At 40.2% G+C, this 20,525-nt stretch overlaps 1 protein-coding gene and 1 pseudogene across 1 annotated transcript in view; both read right to left on the bottom strand.

Annotated features, from left to right (window-relative positions):
* The window catches only part of LOC112577135 (deleted in malignant brain tumors 1 protein-like), a 63,479-nt gene extending 60,809 nt beyond the window's left edge, over positions 1 to 2,670 (bottom strand). The window contains exon 1 of the mRNA XM_025260110.1: positions 2,537 to 2,670. The gene's annotated coding sequence lies outside the window, so the exon portion shown is untranslated. The remainder of the gene's footprint in view (positions 1 to 2,536) is intronic.
* LOC112553671 overlaps positions 1 to 16,653 on the bottom strand; it is a 38,864-nt pseudogene extending 22,211 nt beyond the window's left edge.
* Positions 16,654 to 20,525: the final 3,872 nt, after the last annotated feature.

Here is a 20,525-nt window from a genome sequence, read left to right as displayed (position 1 = left end):
AAGCGGTAACACGACCAGCATTTTATTTTTTGTAATGTGCAGGTTTTTGGAGGAAACGTCACGCGTGACATCACATGACTGACATCATTACCTGAGGCCATACAGGTAGAAAGGACCTGTCGAGTTTTGGCCGCTGCTGCTTCTGTCTGAAACGACACCGCCAAAATAGCCCAGAGTGAGGCACACTGCAGTGGCGTCATAGTTGGTGAAGACGTCGTCACAGACTGTGCCCCACACACCGTTGAAACCGACCTCCACTTGCCCTACATTACTGGTGGTACCTCCAGTCAACCGGACCTGTAGGCCTAAGGAGAAAGTGTTCGACAAAAATTTGTTTTTAAAAAACATAAGTCGAGGTAATGTTATCATAACGAGGAGTGAGAGAAGAAAGAGTAAGTAAAACCTGCAAGGCAGTGACACAGATGGAAGGACAAATTGGCGAGATTATGAAGAAAAAACAGACTAATAGACTTAACATTTGTTCCAATATTCAGAACGGCGCTACCCTTCGGGCTTTTTTTGGTGATGGAAAAATAGCTTTGTAGGATGACTAGGACACTTTTCTCCCCTGTCACTCAGCTTTTGATAAGTGTTTGCACTTGTGGCGTATCACACACACACTCTTATGTCAGTGAAATCACTCACCACTTGTGTAGTTGTAGCACAGTGACTGGGCAGCACTGCTGTAGCCCGTGACACAAGTGGACCAGTTGGAGGAGAAGGAACATTCACTGAGAGAGTTCTCGCTTCCAGTGCAGTGGACGCTGTTGACGAGGTAGGCGGCGACACCCCGGGGGATCGACACAGAAGTCTGGTAGATGGCCACTCCGTATTGGTAGCCCAGGTCCTTGCAGTACACAGAGGCAGCGGCGTCGTCCCAGTTGTCGCGACAGACATAAGACTTGACTCCGTCCGCCATAACAACAACAGGTCCACCCACAGACGTTGGGGCGGTTTGCAGGCCTGTGGATGAAATGCGATATGTGAAAATAAGATGATGATGATGATGATGCTGATGATGATGATAAATGATGATGGATGATGATGGATAATTGATGATGATAAAGGATGATTATTGATTTATGATTGATTGATTGAATGATGATGATGATGATGATGATGATGATGATGATGATGATGATGATGATGATGATGATGATGATGATGATGATGATGATGATGATGACGATGATTAGAGCCATCACATTAAAAGAAACAATAACTTAGGAATCAACATGTTAACATTCTAATGAAAGAAGTCTTCAGCGATTCAGTCTTCATCTTGACATTTCGTAAATTGCAATAGTTGTACGACAACAGTGGACAAACTAAGCTGAAATTTGTTTCCTTACCTCGCTCCGATGGAGTTTCACTACAAAAGACTGTAACATATCTATCACTGTTTCCCCATGGGCAGGTGATGTTCTGTTGTTCAGGGCAGTCTAAGAGGGAGGCCTCTGTGCCATTGCAGTTCAGGGCTGTGATAAGGTTGTTTCCGTACAGGTAAGCCATCGAGCCCTTGGGCAGGACACGTGAGTACGGGTAACCTTGGCTCAGGCAGACGACTTGTGCGTCCAAGTCGTCAAAGAAATCATTGCAGATGTTAATCCAGCCTGATCCCCGGTTAATCTGCACCACGCCAGTGATGGAGTTGTTGGTGTTGTGGATCGTATAGAAAAGACGCACTGTCGATTTGAAAACAGAGGTTTTTGCTTTTTTTTCGGGAGGTAAGTGGGAGGCATATAACTCATATATCATAGAGCATTATGCTTACTAATATACAAAAAGACATTTTTTTGCATTTTAATCATTGTCGTTTTGCACTAACTGCCATGGTGTTTGGTTTGAAAATTCTATTTTTAATAATTATACGTGTTTCGTAATTTGTCTTTTATATAAATATAAATTTTATATATTTATAAATTATTCAATATATTTAAGATGTTTACGGTTTAACGAGCAATGTATTTATTACATTCATATGCATCTTGTCTTCCTTCGCGGGATCTTTTCTTTCACACACTTTCAATCTATATCTGTTATTTTCTATCTCAACTCTCTTCAGCTCAGTTACTGCAATAAACACAGTAGCTCTTGTTATTTTTTCTTTATTATGTAGTAATACGTTTTAATGTTTCGATATTTAGCTATACCCGTTATTGTAACATAGTCAAAAAAGTAACATTAATATGATTTCACTGGATTCTTATTTTACCCTTTCTCTCTATATGTAAATAAATTAATAATACCCTCAACCATTTTTCAACCCTTGACTGCAGAGTATGCAAGCACTCAAGTCACTTACGCACCTACCTAAAGCAAATAAAAACATGATTCTAACCAAATTCAAATCAATGATAAAAAGTAACAATTATTTTTTCGAAATGCATCTCTGATTATGGTGCCATTATTCAAGTAGGACACCACGGCAAGAACTCCGTAGGAAAAGAGCTTTTTGTTCACACTACAGTGCATAAAAATGTGTATAAGATAATAAAATAGTCTAAAAGTAATGTTTCCTGTCTGGCAAACTCACCGCCGTCTGAACAGCGCACACCGAGGTCGAAGTCGTGGTTGGCACATCTGTCTGACGGAGGGACAAACAACCCCCCACTACGGCACATGAAAACACTTGTCTCGTACCCAGAGCAGATGACGTCTGAAATGGACACAGTCCCTTCACCTCCTGGAAATCTGAAAAGTGTACACAGCTTTTATCATCACATAGAATGTGATCATTTTATAGAGGTACTCACATTCTATTCCATTTTATACTTCTTTCTATTTGCATTGGTTTGTTTCATTTATGCTTCAAACTTTTGATTCCTTTGATCGCTCATATAAATTTTTCATATAACTTTTTAACTTTATTTTTGTTGCATTTGTTAGGCAAACTAATTTTGAAGATTCGAATAAGGTGCTGTAAAGTGAACATCTGGTGTTTCCGGCACAGACATCTTTGATATTGTTTTTTCCTTTCTTCTTAGTTTTTTTTTTGTTTTTTTGTTTTTGTTTTTTTGTCGAAGGGTTAGTTACTGTACTTAGTGACCGAGAATACTGAGTTGGATAATTTTTTCAACAATTACACTAAGTGCTGTAGTATTAAATAAAATTTGTAAGCCTAAATTCTATATCGATACTGCTACTCATATGTCGCTCACAAGCCTTGAATGCCATTTTTCTGCACGAATTGGTATTGTTCTTACTCTCGTGGGAAATTTTTTTTCAGACAACTTTTGAATTAAGTAAGAATAAAATTGTCTTTCCTAAAGATAGAATACTCAGAAACCTTAAAAACATGCTTGTTTAAATCGAATGATAGGGACTATTATTGAAAATTATGTTTGTCGTAATGTGATAAAATGAACTTGCTGTCATGGCATTTTTGTCTCCACATGCCTCGCTTTGCCCTCCATAAACGTTAATAATTGTCCTAAAACGTTCAATTACAAAAAAGGATTGAGTCTTTTGTAAGATAACACTTGTGTACACAGGTAACGGAAGGATAAGACATATCGTGGTTCACGGTAATTGACACGCGCATGACCATACACGTGACCTCACACGTGACCATAGATTGAGAAGAGAGGAGATAAAGTTTCTTACGTTGCAAATTCGCCGTCCACGTAGCCGAGCTGTCTACACACCACCCTGGCGGCGTTATCACGGTTATAGGTGTCGGGTACACACACTGTACCCACCTGGCTCCCGTACACCACTTGCACCAGACCCTCCTTGTCCGACCTCCCTCCCACAAGCTGTACTACGATTGCTAAAAGATGACAAAAAATACCTTTCTTGAAAAGAAAAGATCGTAATTGTGGTGTGTTATGTCGTTACAGTGTTTGACATTTATTACTATATGATGAACTGTCAGTCGGAACTCATGAATTTCAGCGAGATTTTTTGACTGTATTTCTCTTCAAATTCGACCGAATCTCTACTTTCAATGTTATAATAACTTTTGCATAAATTTCCTGTGTTTGTTCTTAGTATATTTTACCGTACGTATATTATTATAAGTATCATACTGTATATAAAATAACAGTTAATAATTCTGCATTGTAAGTTCTATTCTACGTACTTATCTTTCTTTATCGAAACATATACGCCAATCAGTAAACCAAATAGTTGAAATGCTAGAAAAAGCATTAGTGGAATAAAAGGTTACCTGCCAAAACATTACACTTATTGGTGTTGTTATTAATAGTCTCCGCACACCAAATTACTTTTTTTTTGTCTCTACATTATTTCATTTACCTACACCATGAAAAATTCTATCAACTGCAGATGAAACGGGTTAGAAAGACTCATCGTGTTAAATATATATAAATATCACTGGCAATAATCTTAAATCCCGAGAAATCAAAAGATGGAAGTTTATTTCTGAAGAAGTCACTTACAGTTGTCACTGAAGCACACAGCACCGACATCAGGTGGACTCCGGTAGGTGACAGAACACGGTCCGTTGCTTACGCAATTGGAAATGGACGTCTCGACACCTGTACAAGCCACATTGCTGAGCAGGTATGGACCAGTGCCTGCGTCCGAGAAAGCCAGTGCCACACCACCACGGTACCTCAGTTGTCTGCAGACCACGCCGGCGTCTACGTCATCCCAGCCTTCTGGACACACTCTGCCTCGAACACCGCCTTGACTGACCACCAATCGACCGGAGGAGTTGCCGAGAAGCCCTTGACGAACTTCAAGGAAACCGACAAATCTAAAAACAAAGTAGTTCCTTATTGTAATGACAGGGTAGCACTCCACATGGGAAACTAACACTTTACAATAATTAAAATAAGGATCTTACACTAATGACAGGGTGGTACTCGACAGTACAAGGTAGTTCCTTACACTTAAAACAAGAAATTACCCGACAGTAGAAACTAAAACGCTGAAGGTGGTGGTAGTGGTGAGGGAGGGGGGAATAGGTGTTTTACGCCAAGCCAGCAACTAAGGCTGTATTACGGAAGGCATCCATTCATGTAAGCAGATGTCAATGCAGAGAAACAACAGCGTGCCCGAGACGAGAACTGAACCTAGACAGCCAACCCTATGGGTATTGGTGACAGGCATTTATCGTTGCTCCACCGGACCGCCTTAACGCAGTAAAGGACAGGATAGTACTCGACAGTACAAACTAGGACACTAAGGACAGCCTAACACTTAGTGCAAACTAACGCACTAAAGACTGGATAATGTTAGTTCTAACACCTTACGCAAACACATATCGTATACACACACACACACCTCTGTAGATTTTTAATAGGTACAGACTGTTATAAACACTTAAAAATATTTCTCTCAGAGAGCTCTAGCTGCAAATATAAATTGAGGCCAGCACGAACGGTAGCACTGGTAAAATACTACAAATATACACACTGCAGTCACACTGCAGTCACATGTGCGGATGCACTCACCGTGCAAAAAAGAAAAACTAAGAGCATAAAACAGATCTCACCAGTGCATAAAAATGAATACCATACGTATACAAAACAGACAAATCGTGCAGTTAAGACAGGCAACAAAGCAGTACTCAACAGTAATAACTAATATTAGATGGGGCAGACGGTAGTGATATTTAGAAAGAAAGATCTTATGGGTGTAGCGAGAAAGGAATTTTTAGTGCTTGTAGGCACAGAATGTATACACATGTTCACAGTATATATTTATCATAAACAAATATTTATTGTCGTGCTTGTTGTAATAATTGGAACAAACTTGGTACCTCATAGGTATGACGAATTACAAACATCTTCCCGTCAGACTAAAGACAAGGAAAGTGGAGACAGTTGATCTTCAGTTGTAGAACAGATGAACAATCTAGATTTTTTTACCTTTAACTGTAGCCCCTGAGATGGAAAGTAAAGGAAGTAACTGATGTTCGACCGCGGTCAGAAAGATGAAAGTCAGGGGCAAGTTCACTGTTTAAGGAACTGAACGGATACAACACCACATCTCATCCATCGGATGGTAGAAACAAAATGCTATTCTGTTGCATATTCACAGATGGTTGTCCACTTTCTTTGTTTATTCACAGAAGCTTGTCCAACTTCTGTTGCCTATTCGCACTTTAAGATGGTTGTCCATTTTGTTGTCGTCTGTCTACCTATGACGTCTCTTTCCCTTTAACGTGACGTCATCCCAATGACGCAAACACTCAAAGTCGCCAGGCGCATGACGCCATCCATACACAATGTCGTACAATATAATTTAATACAATAGTCGACAGTATAACGTAATATACGGAAATATATTTGTGACAATAAAGTAGAAAACAGCATAATATAGCACAACCTGGTGTAATAGCAGACAATAATATGTACTATAGCACAATGTAATACAATATAATATTGCACGACAAAATATAATATCAGATCTTCCACAACTCATTACACTTGTACCGCTTATAATTATAGCTTTCCTTTCTTTTGTTTTTTTGTTTATCAACGCTATTGTTAGTAAACATCTTGCGTGGGAAAGTAAACCTATACGACATTAAGATGTCAGTGTGAATAGGTAGTAATTCAAGTTATTTAAAGATATCTTGCTTACTTCTATCATTTGTTTGTCGGTAGTTTCCGAATATCTAGCAAACTACTATTTGTAATTTAATTCTGGGAAAATTGTTACAGCGATGAGTGGACAGCAGAAGACGTTTGCAGAATTATTTAATAAAGCAAATGCAGCAAGAGCCCAGCCGCACTTTACACAAACTTAACAGAACATATATTATGAATGTTTTCATATTTTAGCTGAAAACAAAATAATATAAGGTTAAGAATTGTGGGGATAGGGGTGGGGCGAGCGAGCAGAGAGCGAGCAGCTAAAAGTATATCATGGCAAAGCAGCCAGGCTTGTAAACATCGCCACAAACAGAGAAAATACAGCGTACCCGAGAAGAGATCTGAGTCCAAATCATCCAATACTTACTCCACTAGTCAAAGACAGTAACCGCTGCCCCACGGGGCCGAGCTCCGCGATGAGATTACATAAGCGTAAAAATATATGTTACATTCTATATCAGACTGAGGTTGGCGAAATAACAAGGTTCAAACATACCTGAGCTGAAAGAACCGTTGAAGCAGTGGACTGAGGCGTAGTTGTAGCTGCTGTCAGAACCACAGTAATCCTGGAAGGAGGCACACGATGAGATTCGTGTCTCATTTCCTAAGCAGCTGATGTGAATGCCCCTGTTGTAGTTATAGAAACGTCCAAAAGCTCCTACAACAGACAGGAATGGTCTGAAGGCAGTATCTTTATGCCGTACTCAGTAGACTACGAAAGTAACAGACTCCAGTGGATCCAAATCACATGTCCACTGCATACATTTGACTTTATATAACTTTAAATCACGCTACATGAATAACAATACATGATCCTAAATTACATGCACGCTACAGAAACATTTCATTCTAAAACAAATAGCAGATTCTTTCAGCAGAAAGCGCAAGTTCTTGGACATTGAAAAGATGCTAGACAACAGTCTCCAACTGTGTTATCTCTTTTATAATGTTGTAATTATTATTAGCAATTAAAATGACATAGTCAATGTCTACTAGCGCAAATGTTGTCGATGTTAATGATATGTTAATGTTAGTTTCTATCCCTCCTCACATGTCTCTGGTAAGAATGCATTTCTTAATCTCATTCCTACATTCCAACAAGGGTGCCAAGAGATTTTAATTTTTGACAGTTATCAAAGGTTCTTGCTTACTAGTGCAATATGACCACCTATATAGAGGACTCATCAACAAGGGTATATACTTTAACTGACCTCTTGGCAAAGCACGCCCGTGTTCGAACCCCAGCTCCCGACATACAACATTTGCTTCCGTGTCACCAAAGCTGGAGCCACATGCGACGTAAGTATTCGTACGAATGTTAATCCTCACTATGCCTGTGGAGTGGTCTCCGCTCATTAGCCGAACTGAAATAGTGAAGAAGAATGATTAATTAAGCCTAATTATGTAAAATACTGAAGTAAATATTAGCATGAATACTATCTAATGACTGATCAAGCACGCATAAAAGAATAAAATCTCACAGGACTTAAAAACGCCCGCTGTATAAAATAGTGAACTAAGTATGGATGTTAGTCTATGTTTTAACAAGCAATTCAAAGGAAATGCTGACACATATCTTCACATGGATTTTGTTTGGATTTCGACCGACACAGGCGCAAGCAAAGACCTGATGACCCTAACTGCACTGGTCAAGGTAAATAGACACAATAATTCGCTGACGACTACCAAACTAATTTTCAGCTTTATGCTCTTATATTCGTATGTTAATTGTGCAAATGATAATAACCACTTATTCAAATCTGCTAAACTTAAACTGTCGGCTCTAGTAGTCACCTTCACCAAAGCAGATGACCCCCGCGTCCTTGCTGTGGTCACCGCACGCTGCCTCTGTCTCCAGCCATCCACTGCTCCGACAGGCCAGCAGACTGGTGTCCGAGGTCCTACAGGCGACTCTGTCCAGCGCCACTTGACCTGTGCCCGCGCCGTAGTAAGATCTCTGCACCAGGAAAAAATATAATGCTGTAGTATGAAATTTTATCCTTTCTTAGACAACGCAAGTTCCATGTACAGAAATATTTGGTAAAACCTCTATTTCCATGTCTCCATATCTTGATTACATTAATTTGTAAAATAAGATAATTACAATCGCTACATTTCTGAAAAAAAAAATTCACATAAAGTCTTTGTTTTGTCATTTTTCCTTCATCCACTTTATTAATCTAACACAATATTTTAAAGAGAAGATTACTGCAGGATGCTAACGAATATTTAAATACCTTAGTAGGTAGTCCGAACTGATAGCGCAGTTGTTTGCAGACAGCTGTAGCATCGTTCTCCTCCCAGCCGTTGTCACACACGGAGTAGGTTTGCCCGTCCATCAAGATCTCCACTCGGCCGTAGCTGGAGCCTCCGCCGGCCAGTCTTACCTCGGGGACAGCTGGTAGGTTAGAGTGATGGGGAGATAATTACTCTATGTGCTTATGTGATGGTTGGGGACACAAAAGGGAGGCAATTACTTTTTTTTAAGCGTAAGAAGTCTTAGAAAACATGTGTCACGTAGTGATATGATTGCATTCTTTCTTTAATGAAATATATTTTACTTGAATAGTTTTCTTGTATCCAAACACTGCTAGATAAACGTAAGGTGAAGAATGAATGAAGCTAGAAAGGAGGGCAGAAAGTCTAAGACACGTATACTTGCATGTGGAGGAGCACAGAACACGGGCCAGTCTCTGACAGTTTCCAGTTTGTCCCCAGGGTTCAACGACACATTGCTCCAGACTAGTTTCATTTCCTGTGCAGTTCATACCATTGACCCAGGCGCTGCCATATAACTGATTTGTTTCTGGTCCACCAAACCTGAACGCGAAAAACGGTGGATGAATTCGTGTGCTTGTGACATTTCCTAAATGCCTTTAAACGTGTTGTACTAGTACCAGTAAGATACCTATCATTTTGTTGGATCATTTTTAAACCAGGAAATGCATGAATATTATTTTGTTTTGACTAATAGCTAAACAACTGCTGGAAGGACCTCTGCGCGTGTATATTTTTAATTAATAAAATTTCAATATTTTATTTTAGATAATGGTTTGAGAAAGAAGGATGATGAATACCTCACTCCCCCGCCAGAGAATCCCAGCTCCTTGCAGACGACACGTGCCGCGGCGTCAGTCCAGTTTGAGTCTTCACAGACAAATCCCCACACCCCTCTGTGGCGCACTTCTACCAGCCCCCAGTTAGTAGAGTCGTTGAAAAGACGCACTGAGAAGGCTGTTGGGAAGTTAAAGAGTGTAAAAAATTATTCACTGTCAAGTGTTAGCAGTGTATGCAAATTATTGTTATCGGAATGATAGAATTGCACTTTGGGGCAGTACTTTAGGAGAGTAAGTCATTGTCATGGGTGACAGAGGGGACTAAAGAACAATCGTCTTGTTTCTGAAGTTTTAAAGCTGTTTTCAGAAAACCTCAGATGCTATTTTAACTTTAACTGTAAAGCCATGATTATAAGGTGGTGGCAAAGACACAATATGGTCAAGAAATAGGTTATAGTTTCAATATGAGTTGGGCATCGCTATGTGTGGTATCAGACGGCCTTTCTGTTTTGTTTTGGGTTTCCGATCTTCTCGGAAGACTTCATGACGGCGGCGTAGGAGATACTGAGACATAAAGGCAATTGAGAGAACAAACTGTACGAACAGTATGACGGACAAAGAGACAAATAGAGAGACAAAAAGGCATGTGGACATGTATAGCATAGCTAAACCTGTGGACTGATTACTGGAAATATCTGTACAAGTTTCCGCTGAAGGCCGACGCCAAAATAGATGTTGGGTCTCTTCGCCTTAACGATGTTGCTGATGATGAGTGTGTTTTATCATGGAGTCGTGACAGTCGCCCTACTCCCCGTGAGTTTCGAGTCTGCTGTCATGTTCACTTTTTCAGTGCCTGGATACTCAACTGTGTTCCCTTATACTTGAAATTAAGTATTCAGACAAATCTTTCTTCGTGTCCCCTAGGCTGTGGGAGACCTGAAATGATGGTGTGCGTAACGCCATTGTTTTACTTTATTCATCCATGAAGTTGAGCTGTTGACCTTTTAAATACCCATATCAAACTCAAACACATAGAAAAATGTAAAACAGATTAACATACTCATGTTGACGCTGTCTATTGAGGAGTTGTAGCAGATTGCGGAGCCTCTGGAAGGGCAATAACCTGTTGTGAAACTGCAGTTAAGCAGCGAGAGTTCTCTCCCTGTACACGTCATGTCTCTGGCCGCAGTATAGGAGGAAACGAAAGGAGAACCGAGCTGGTTGCAGCACAATGCCGACCCGTTTACGTAGCCCATAGACCTTTAAAAAACAGACGGCGGGATACAACAGCGAAAATCATCATCAATCAATCAATCAATCATCAATCAATCAACCATCAATCATCATCAATCAATCAATAATCATCATCATCATCATCATCATCATCATCATCATCCTCATCCATCCATCCATCCATCCATCCATCATCATCCTCATCCATCCATCATTCATCATCATCACTCATCGTCAATCATCAATCAATCATTCAATCATCATCATCCTCATCATCATCATCCATCCATCCATCATCATCTTCATCTATCCATCAGCATCCATCATCCATCATCCATCAACCATCCATCAACCATCCATCCATCATCATCATCATCATCATCATCATCATCATAATATCATCATCATCATGCGCCTGTCACCAATGCAGTGAAGGTTGGCTGCCCAGAGTTCATTTCTCGTCTCGGGCACGCTGTTCTTTCTCTGCACGTGGCATCTGTTTACAGGGCTGGCTGCTTGCCGTAATATAGCCTTAGTTGCTGGCACGGCGTAAAACACCAATCCCCCCCCCCTCATCATCATTATCATCATCATCATCATCAATCAACAACAATCATCATCAGTCATCATCATCATCATCAGCATTATCATCATCCCATCACACCTGTGACCACCCTTTCGATAAAGCGCGACATCGTTAACAAGCTTATGTGTACACAAACACACATGTAAGACAGAAAAAAAGAGAATGTATGACACACCTGCAGGTAACCTGGGCGTCGACATCATCCCAGTTAGTGTCACAGACTGGAATCCAGGTGGAGCCGGAGAACAACTCCACCTTCCCGTACGGATTCTTTAGAGCCATCCCATACTGTGGCACTAGACGAACTATGAAAATACAACATAGTTTACATGAGCAGACATGCTGTGTCTACGTGATGCCATCTGTCTATGAGATTGTTAGTTACTCGACGCTGTGCTGTGACACGTGACGCTGTATGTCTACAGGATACTGAATGTGTACGTAACCTGGTGTCTACTTGGTTCTGTATGTGTCTATTAGTCTATATAAACAGCCTGTTGAAGACGATGTCTATGAAAAACGATGCCAATGACCAGGGCCATGCTTAGGGGCAGGCAGACGTGTCATCTAGCAACAGCCCCGAACTAGGGCTCGTGCTTTTGACTAAAACTGTGGCGATCGTTGCATTGAGGGCATACCCAGCTATGCTTTGGCCTGCTTCACCACGTCTTTATTGCTTAATTATTTTAATTTTTTATTAGCACAAAATTTAATGAGTTCCAAACATACCAGCAGCATCGCTGAATGGGGAAGATAGTGCAAAAGATAAAAAATTCCAAAGAGAAAAAAAATCAGGATTTAGAGAAAGGAATAAAAGAGAAGGAAGAATCAAGCATTAAGGAGACGATATACCAGCTAGGCAAGTAATACCTAATCTTACCTGGAAACTCGTAACACATGATTCCTACATCTTCGTAGTGGCCACAATTGTGGCTGCCCCACGCCAGGGAGTTACACTGACCGAGGTTGGACTCAGAGCCCAGACAGTTAACATCATCCAGCCATATTGACCCCGTGCCCTGGCCGTATTGTGTCACACTCACCGCCTGCAACGACATGACAAATCTTAAACAACATTGTTATTGTTGGGTTTCAATGATTTGTACATAGAGAGCCACTCAGTATTAATCTCCAGGTCTGTCTATGTGTTGCAAGGTGTAAGTATGAAAGTAAGTGATGCTTGAATGAAATCGCCTGAATACCCTGCAGTAGACAATAGGATGCAGCAAACATGGGGCTCGAATAACACCAGGCGTTCCAATAATGGTAGACTTCAGAGGACAAACAAACATTACTATTTTCCATTCAGCCATCCATTACCTGTCCCCATCCTCCGAGGCCCAGCTGCCTGCAGGCGACACTTGACTCTGCAGTGCTCCACAAATCATCACACACTGTGCCCCAGGTATCGTTGTTTCTTCTAACCTCTAGACGGCCTTCTCTCTCAGTTGGGCCACCCACCAACCTCACCTCCAACGCTGCAAGAAAAATCAAAGAAATTAAACTCTTTTTGTCAAATAGTTTGTATATACAGTCATATAACTGCTCTTTAAATGCAACAGTAGGGGATGATTTAAAGGAAAGAAAGCAAGTGAGCTAAAATGTCAAACACTGTACTGACATTGGTTACAGTCATGAAAGAGACTTCACTTTAGTCAGGGTCATAATAAAGATGTTGCATGGTGTAAATCACGAGAGTAAAATCACAATAGAAAACTCATTAGATTCAAAATTGTAATAAGATAATTGGTATCAGAGGGATTTAGATTCTTTCTGTGACCAACAAATAGTCAGGAAACTCCACTTTTTTGGTCAATACATGAACATGTACTAATGAGAGACCTAGCACAAATAAAGTTGGTCATTGTCATGGACAATAAATGTCACCTTTCTCATCATAGTAGAAAAATCGTTAGGGTAAGGCTATGATAGTAACTACCTTTTAAACAGGATGATGACATGAATGTCTACTTACTAGGGTAATAATTTAAAAAAAATAATAGAAATATTAAAAAATCTAAAAATGTCACTTTGGTCAAGGTCTTTATAAAAATATGGCTGAGTTAATTGTTATGACAGATATGTCTCTTGATTGAAGCTTGAAATAAAATGTTATATTGCTCTAGTGCCCAGTTATTCGAATTCGGCCTCAGCTCTGTAAAAAGTGATAGGCGGAAGAACAAGTAGTGGGCATTGAAGTGTGCAATGAAATGAGTCCCTGTAAAAGAATAAGTTTGGTACTCGTCATATGAATTTGAGATTTATCTTGTCTGAACCTTTTTCGATACAAGGTATTACCTCCGTAGTCTTTTATTTAATATAACATTTTTTTCATGTGACATCATAACATTGGGAGTCAGAAAAGCAAATTGTAGTGAATGCAATCATAAGTCAGCTGAACAAATTGCATGCTATGCTTTCTTCATTCACCATAATTCCTTGAGTGTAAATGGGGGTATAATAACAAGCAAAAAGTGTAGCGTGACGTACTGCACACAGTAACTTTACTTACAAAAGATTAAGATCATCACTGCTGCTGCACTGTTCCCAAAATTATATGCAGTTCTAAATCATAGTTCACATGAGAATGAAAACCAGTTTAAGTAAAGCTTAATAATGGCAAGTGTTGTCTCCATTTCTGCCTAAGCCCACATTTAGCTGTATACTGCTATTGGATCAGCAGACCTTCATGCAACACTGCGTTTCATTCAAGTCTGTATTTCTGATCCTTTACCATTTAACTTATCTCCAATATAATAAAAAAATAACCATGGCCAGGATCTGTTAAACACTTGTTTTCAATTTACATGAGGACATGGGCATTAGTTTGCAAAGATCAGGTCATGCTTATGCTCAGAATGCATTTGTCTGCCTTCTTACAGACTATGCAATATGTAAGTATATGCTATGCTTTGGCAGCTGTTTGATGCTGACCTGATGTGAAAAAAAAGTACAATATGCACTTACGCACTTGTCTCAGAATGCTGATTAGGAACAGTAATTATTATTGCTATATACATTTAATAAAACCATGGTCAGTCTGGAGATTTTTTAAAAGGTTTAAGATTTGCATGCAAATGATTGTTTGAAAACATGTATAAGCACACATGGGTGCACTTAAACACAAGTATATACATGGATGCATTCTTTTATTTATACTTTAAAAAGAAACATCAGAAAGAAACAACACCTGCTCTGTCCCCTATGCTCTCACCTATTCAGAGCTTGTGCTTAAAAACAACTGCCACACACAGTAATATGTCATAGGTTGAATTTGATTCTTGTAAAGAAGTTTAGTTTTAAGAGAGTAAAATCCATACATAGCAGTGCCCTATATAAAATCATTAATGCCACATAATAAAGTGGTACAAGCAGCCACTGACATTGGGACTTTCTCTGTCATGCATAAAGTATATGTATATACCGCAGATTTAATTTTGGACTCCAAATATGATTAACTGTCTGTTCCCTTCAATAATTATGTTTGCAAGGAAGACATTTTTCTTTTAACCTAATAAAGAGATCATTCCAAACGTTTGTGAGAATAATACAGTCAAGAACAATTAAGTGCTCTATAGATTCGCTTGCCTGTCTACAGAGGTCTGAATCTCGTATTTTTGTATGGTATAATAGGGTCATTGTAGCTAAGGCTCGGTGTAAAATTCAAAATTGAAACCACTGAAGCTTTGTATCTGTTTTAATAGTAAATGGAAGGGCAAATATTTGGTCCCATTGAAGGTCTGTAGACTTAACTGAAAAAGGAAATAAGTCAACCCACAAACTATTTATTTTAATTATGACGATTAAAAGCGTCTAGAAGAGTTCAAAAATTCCAACTGGCACGATAGAAAATAGGGGTGAGCAAGCATAGCTGCCAGACTGTAACAGAGCTCCAGGTTTTGTCAAGTTCCAGGGACGTTCTCGATCTCATCTATAGAATAGGAAAGGTTGAGCCAAATTTCACATAACTGATCGAAGACTGATCATCAAACACTCAAGGTAACTGATGGGCAGGGCTTATGGGGCAGGAGAGGGAAAAGAATAGTGTTTACTATAGCATCTACACGCGGTGTGAAGACTCACCGAGTCACGAGGGCCACAGAACCACAGAACGTTCACTGTGTTTGCGGACTGACGCGAGGCACGTGCTAGTCTCTGTTTGACGACTTAATTTATGCTCTTGACATTGTTTTCCCACATCTGACTCTATGCTAACGGCCATGGCCCTATTCTTTCCTCAGTCTCTCTCACTCTTTATCTATCTACCAAAGGGAGGCAACCATGAGATATAAAAATAGTCTCGGGCGTCTGTCATACAGAAACAGGGGGGGGGGGGCAATGGTGTGGGTGCTGCAGTATCATAGTATCTTCAAGTATCTAATTACCCAGAAAGACATAAATAACATGTGCGTGAATGTGTCTGCGTGCGGAGATTCTCCCGACCAACGAAGTCGTGTAAACAAAGGGCGGTCACTCCTTTCCTTGGTATGGATCACGTGGTACCTCACAACCCCTCTGTCTTCAGACTGTTGTTAGCTCGCACTTTACATTTACCTTCACAAATAAAAAGTGAACGTATCGCACTGAACTGTTAGGCTGCGTTTCACCGGGATTGTGAAGTGAAATGGATATTTGTCAAAATTCCGTGATGAGGTCTTTGGCAAGAATGTAGCAAGAATGTAGCAGCATAAGACCCGTTAATTCTTGATCGCACAAATTTTATCAAACTTTCGGTAAAGGCGCATGTGAGATTCATATCAAACCAATGGTTTTGAGGCAAACATTTCGGAGCATAAACATTATTTATATATATATTTCTTTTGTTCTTCTCAGTGAAAAAGTATGTATTTGTCGATGCATAGGGAAAAAAACATTTAAACACAAGATAACAAAGGCTAAGGACGAAAAAAAGTCAGAGATGAAAGAGAGACTGAGAGATCAAATCCCTTAAGTGAAAACTGAGTGACACTCACGCCCAACAGTGACCTGTTCTGTTTCCCAGACTGTTAGAAGCAGCATCGTCACCACACAGACAGACACACTTAGTAGCCTCCCCATGACTTCTTTGCTTCCTTTCTGAATCTTCTAGAACTTTCTTCACGCCCTCATCAAATCTTTGGTTAATAAATCCTGGTGTCGGAGTTAAACAGACCTCCGACTCAGTGAAGTTACTAAAGTCGATGACACCCCCTTTTTGTAATGTTCTGTTTCGCTACTTTCCCTTTTAAACTGGGGTCACATGTAAACAGTCATTGCCATTGGGCGACGCAGGCGTATCCGGGATATTGTGCAGTAAACATGGTCTTGGCATCTCTCTGTGTGCGAGACTCAGTGTCAAGACCAGGGTTGCACTGCGGTGAATGTCCCCCGGGGACATCTATTTCGGACATTTTACCTTGACTTGGGTCGTTTATGTGCGACGATCACGTGTTCTACATGCACTGGATAAATGATGTTAAAATTCGACTCTGTATAAAATGAAGTTCTGATTTTTTTTCCCGTGTCAATACCCAGAACTTGTAGAAAAAAAAAACGACGCAGATAAACATACATTACTTTTGTTGCCTTACAAAAGCATATTGAGAAAGTTAAAAAGCAAGTATCAATTATTTTATGAAAATATTTTTCACCTGAAGCACAGAGTGATCAGAGACAGAGGTAGCGAGTGACAACCTCCTCGGCTGAAGATAAACTTTCCATCAATTCTTTGGTAGTTGCTTATTGAAACAACTTCACACGCACTTTAGACAACCTTACCTCTCGAATGTCTACAATAAATTACAAACCACAATATCAGCTACCAACATAAACAATCTTATCAGATGGCAGATACGCCCACCAGACCATAATCCCAATCACAGACGACGATGGTATACTTTGTTGAAAGAAAAATATGCTAAATAAATTTTGAAATGTACTGATCGACCGACCATGCACCCTGCTGACGTCACAGAGAGGTAGGGCTGTTAGTTTGTAAAGTGTTAGCCTCTTAATCTCGTCTCTTACTCGCAAGCAGAGCAAATCCACCCATATAATATAAACAGATATAATATTTACACAATACATGTACTTTCAAGTTGCCATCATTCATAATGAGGTTCATACATTGTGCTTATCTAGTGCTTCATGAAATGACCAACACTGTTAGAGGCTTCGGCAGAAAAAAAATATCATAGAAGATATATTACTCGTTGTTTTTTATGTCCTTTTGTTGTTTTTCTGGAGCACCAAAGGAATAATCAACATGATGTGTAAAATAACTCCGACGCCGCTATGTTGGTTTTTATCACGGCTGTGTTTCTTGTGATATTGTTTTCCCTCCTATCTTCTAGTCTCTTTTTCATCCTTTGAGGGGGGTGGGGAGAGAATCTTGAACCTTGTTTTTTCTATTTCATTTTATCTGTAATTTTATTTGCCTGTTGCCTCTGGTGAAGGACATGAGTTGTCTGGTTAAAGTTGTATCTTGAAATTAGCGGTGGGCAACTTTTTGAATGTTTGTGACTGCTCTAGTTTTTGTATACATCACTGCTCTTGTGTTCATTTTCAGCGCAAAACAAGGTAAAAATTATTTGTTGAGAGATGTGAAACATGGACAGCATACTAGGGACGGAAGAATAAACAACAGTACTGTTAGTGAATAAAAGACACAAATTGAAAGTGCAAAGAGGAACCAAGTAACGAGAACTGATGTTATCGTGATCCTGCAGAGGAACACAAAAGGAAAGTAACAATAAGCAGAAAGAAGGGGGAAGACCTCAAGAAGGTGGAGGAGGACGAGATGTGAGACTATCAACGAAAACAGTCTACGTCCTATCAGTGAGATAGGAGTTGAACCAAAGAGGATAATGAGAGCAACCACTGCAACGGGAAAATGAACCCGATGTGACCCGGATGTGACGACGTTCACGCCCCCCTGTGACGAGTATCCGTGTTCGCCCGGTACTGTGCGCCGAGTTGTCACACCTCTCCAACTACAACTTGTTGTTTGTTGGGTTGTTTTTTCTAAAAGGCGAAGAGAGGTGAATCGCTAGCATTTGGCTTCTTTAGGAGATCGTACAAGTCGCATATCTTTGGTTTTGCCACATTGGCTGCTGCTTAGCAGTTTCACTGGTGTTGTCATTGCCATAGATGTGAGATGAGGATGCTGAGGTGCAAACTGTTGAGCCAGCATTGTAATTGCATGCAAACTGTGCTCTCTGCTCTGACCATTTTGAACCAAACCATTTCATGAACCTTGTGAGAAAACACTGCCGCCTGATCTGGTGTGCAGTTCCAACCATCTTTGATGTACTGAATCCACCAAAATACATAGAAGTTTTTTTTTCAGGATGGATAGCAAGGGGTATATATCCGAGAAGCTCCACGCCTCTCAGAAAACCGCCTTAAGTTACCAGGATTGTCAGCCCTTCGGGTCGAGTTTGCCTCTCAGTGGTGCAGCGGTGCAGCTGGCAAATCATCGATGGTAACTGTAGGAGTGTTATCAGATGGTGTCTGAGACTGCTTTCTGCGTTGAAGGCATTGACCAACTGCTTAATGCGTGCAACAACCTGAGTAAGTTTAGCAGCGACACCATGTGTGATGCCATGTCGGGTCACACAGAGTTCTTTGCACGAAACTTGTTCATGTCTGTCGACACTTAAAACTCAATTCATCATAAATGATTGGATGAAAAATTGCTATACAAAGCCTGCTTCAGCTCTGGGTCGATCTTCGCAAAACGAATGAAGTTAAATTGTTCCACACTAGCAGACTAAACCAAGACTGCGTAGAAAACCTCTTTTCTGTCATACGAGGAGAAGGAGGGCATGGGGATAATCCAAGTCCCCGGCAGTTTCGGTTATTTCTGCGGAAGGTGATGGAAGATGGTCTCATCATTCAATGTGAAAGAAGCAAATGCATCGAAGAAGAAGATGACTTTTTTGGTACAAATGAAAGTGTGTCCAAAATGTAAAGAAAGTATTACGGGAAAGCAAGAAAGAACTGTAAGGAGAACCTGTGGTCAACCAATCAGGTACCTCATGCTAACGATAGGCTGGTCTTCATAAAATCTCAGCTGCTAACATTGGTTGAGGAACTTTAAATTATATTCAGAAAATCTGAACAGCTCCTCTACATGGACTAAATGAAAGCTTCATTTCTGGAATGTTTTGAACAGAAATCGACTCCGCTCATAGGTCTCTCCATCAAATGCGAACCAGGCAACCTTGTTGCTCAATTGTTTATAAATATACGGCTGAACTTTGCGCTGGAAAAATAGATCCTTTTCTACAGCGCCCGCCAAGAACAATATAAATAATATTAAAACTGAAACACCTGTATATATATTTTTATATTTTTGCAAAGACATTTGTAAAGAGGTTTTAGACATGTAAACAATAATCTCTTTGTGTAAAAACCATCTGTCCAATTAGAGATACTTGCAAATCCGGTCTGTAGCTTTGAAACTTTTCTTTTTTTTTTTCTTAATTATAGAATTTGTCATTTTGAAATATGTTTTCAAGCTCTGTGTGTATTTGTGTGTTGCATTTACTGCCCTATAGAAGGAGTGGCCCTGTGCGCCTTGGCCGCCATCTGATTCAATCTCTCATATGACACTAGTGGCTCTTGTTGTCCTCCTTGGTTGAATCATTGTAGTGCGGGTCCCTCCCGTATAGGGTGTGGAGTCTTTGAATGAGCAGAGAACACACCCGCTGACAAACTGACATTTACAATGTTTGTGATGACAGATAAAAATGTCTACGTTCTCAAGAAGGTTTGTGGACATTGGGTCTGACTGGCAAGCTGTTGGCTTGGTGTTCACAATAGTAGTCCTCACACTGGCAATAAATAGATATGCTGTCAGGCGCCGACATCGAGTTTATGGATGATTGAATGTCTGATATCTTTCTAGTGAAGTAATCACAAGAAACTGGCGGCAGGTGTGAAGCAGGGTGGGTAGTGGGCAGTGGGCAGGTCAGTGGGCAGTGAGTAGTGAGTAGTGGGTAGTGGGCACTGGTGCTGCAGTGCAAAGTCCACTCATTCGATTGCAGATGTCAAAAGATTCGAATGTTTTGGAGATGCTAACTATATACAAATATTTGA

The sequence above is a fragment of the Pomacea canaliculata genome, linkage group LG1 (assembly GCF_003073045.1).
Source record: "Pomacea canaliculata isolate SZHN2017 linkage group LG1, ASM307304v1, whole genome shotgun sequence".
Taxonomy (NCBI): Eukaryota; Metazoa; Mollusca; class Gastropoda; order Architaenioglossa; family Ampullariidae; genus Pomacea; species Pomacea canaliculata.
The sequence above is the reverse complement of the archived record's forward strand: the minus strand, read 5'-3'. Positions and strand labels throughout refer to the sequence as shown.